The sequence below is a fragment of the Rattus norvegicus genome, chromosome 2 (assembly GCF_036323735.1).
Source record: "Rattus norvegicus strain BN/NHsdMcwi chromosome 2, GRCr8, whole genome shotgun sequence".
In the NCBI taxonomy this organism is placed as follows: domain Eukaryota; kingdom Metazoa; phylum Chordata; class Mammalia; order Rodentia; family Muridae; genus Rattus; species Rattus norvegicus.
In genome coordinates this window covers 102,284,973-102,287,703 of record NC_086020.1, presented here as the reverse complement: position 1 = coordinate 102,287,703, position 2,731 = coordinate 102,284,973, and the positions used below count along the sequence as shown (strand labels likewise).

At 39.4% G+C, this 2,731-nt stretch overlaps 1 pseudogene; it reads right to left on the bottom strand.

The window, feature by feature from the left end:
* Positions 1 to 448: 448 nt before the first annotated feature.
* Positions 449 to 1,339, bottom strand: Prpf38a-ps1 (pre-mRNA processing factor 38A, pseudogene 1; annotated as a pseudogene).
* Between the last annotated feature and the right edge of the window lie 1,392 nt (positions 1,340 to 2,731).

Here is a 2,731-nt window from a genome sequence, read left to right as displayed (position 1 = left end):
TTATATCTTATACAATTGTACAATTTATTTATTTTATTTATTTTTCAGTGTGAGGACTGTGTCAGGCTTAATTAAAAAATGAAAGGATCACCTCTTTTTATTCTCAAGAACCTCTCCAATTCCCAGGACTTCTTGATCCAGTTAAGTATGAGTAACCATACTTAATATGTAAATACTGTTAAGTATAAGTATCCAACTTAATACTTGGATAGGCCAAAACCAGGCCTTGATTTGGTCAAAAACACCCTTCAAAGCTGTTGATTGTATTCCAAAGAGATATAAAACTGATTACCTCTCTAATATTAAATAAACTCAACAAAGCAAGAAGTTGATTTTGAAAAACCCAAAATATGAATGGCTGTCTTGAGAGGAGATCTTGATCATTGCACTTAAATAGATATACGCATAGCCACAGGAGGTCATTTGGACAAAAATCAAGATGCATCCATTACTCATTTCTTCTCTGGATCTTCTTGTGGATTTTCTTAGTTCTTCAAAAAGAATTTGAGTGACTTCTATGGTGGTGACCTGGGGATTTCTCTGGGCCTGCTTAGGTGGGATTGCGGATTCTTGCTCTTATTTCTTTCTCATTAGGGAGAAGGAATCCTTTTAGGGATCTACTCTGCCTTCTGAAAGAACAACTCTGGCTCCTCCTATAGTGAAGGGCAGGTGGGTGCTGTGGCTTGTCCAAGTCTCAGTAGCGTCATCATTCGTGGTCAGGTGGCACTCTTTCTACCTTCTCATTTCCCTCTTCCTCATTAGACTCCACATCATCCATGTCCTCCCCTAGAGCACTAACTCGAGACTCCAGTTGCTCAGCTTCTTCCAGAACATAACACATTAGCCAGGGCAAAATGATACACTACAGACTCTCTCACTGCAGTACTTCAACAATGAATTCATCCAGACTCTTCATTTTGGTTCTGGCTCTTGGTTTTTTTGATAAGTCATTTTTAAAGGCTTCAGGACTTGTAGTAATTTATGGCAGTCCTGTCAGCCTCATATAAAGTGCCCCCAACATATGGACATACTGAAATCTTCATTTTTTTAAATGAACTCAAAAATGATCTTTCCCAGGTTGAATGTGAAGCATCTTCAAGGTTAAACACAGAAAAGGAGTTGGCTTTATGTTTCCACCATACATATCACCCACGAGTTAATCTTAACTCCATGACTTTTCTACTACAAGTTCAGCTTTAAGTCCAAAACACTCTTCTTTCCAGTACGTTGATTCATAGATTCATATATGCATGATCTTATCCACAAGATACTGAGGGTTAGTGCCACAGATGCAGTAGGCATCCTTCACTGTGTAAAATTTATTATTATGCCTAATCATGGAATCCTTTTGTTTCTTAGTCATATAATACCACAATGGCTCTGTATGAGCTAGCTTGTCTAAGAAAGAGGTATTTTTGTTTTGTTTTGTTTTTCTTTTATCAATGGAAAAACTTTATTTGATTCTCATAAAATAAAATACCACTTTGAAGCTATTCGAATCTCACCAAGACATCAGAATACAAAGATCATTTTCCCCCCACCACATTTCAACTCCATCCATGTCATCAAATGATTTTGGAGTGTGATTTATTTATTTATTAATTTATTTATTTATACAAATAAATTATTTTTTCTCCATTTTTATTAAATTGGTTATTTCTTATTTACATTTCAATTGTTATTCCCTTTCACGGTACCAGGCCAACATCCCCTTAACCCCTCCTCCTCCCCTTCTATATAGGTGTTCCCCTCCCCATCCTCCCCCCATTACCGCCCTCCTCCCATTCACTGGGGATTCAGTCTTGGCAGGATCAAGGACTATTCATTGCTACCTATGCAGTTGGAGCCCAGGGTCAGTCCATGCATAGTCTTTGGGTAGTGGCTTAGTCCCTAGAAGCTCTGGTTGTTGGCATTGTTGTTCATATGGGGTCTCAAGCCCCTTCTAGCTCTTTCAGTCCTTTCTCTGATTCCTTCAACGGGAGTCCCATTCTCAGTTCAAGGGTTTGCTGCTGGCATTCACCTATATATTTGCCTTATTCTGGCTGTGTCTCTCAGGAGAGATCTACATCCGGTTCCTATTGGCCTGCACTTCTTTGCTTCATCCATCTTATCTAATTGGGTGGCGGTATATGCATGGGCCACATGTGGGGCAGGCTCTGAATGGGCGTTCCTTCAGTCTCTGTTCTAAACTTTGCCTCCCTATTCCCTCCCAAGGGTATTCTTGTTCCCCTTTTAAAGAAGGAGTTAAGCATCTGCATTTTGGTTATCCTTCTTGAGTTTCATGTGTTCTGTGCATTTAGGGTAATTCATTCATTTGGGCTAATATCCACTTATCAATGGGTGCATAGCATGTGTGTTTTTCTGTGATTGGGTTTCCTCACTCAGGATATTTTCCAGTTCCATCTACTTGCCTATGAATTTCATAAAGTCATTGTTTTTGATATCTGAGTAATATTCCATTGTGTAGATGTACCACATTTTCTGTATCCATTCCTCTGTTGAAGGGCATCTGGGTTCTTTCCAGCTTCTGGCTATTATTAATAAAGCTTCTATGAAGATAGTGGAGCATGTGTCTTTGTTATATGTTGGGGCATCTTTTGGGTCTATGCCCAAGAGAGGAATAGCTGGGTCCTCAGGTATTGCAAAGTCCAATTTTCTGAGGAACCTCCAGAATGATTTCCAGAATGGTTGTACCAGTCTGCAATCCCATCAACAATGGAGGAGTGTTCCT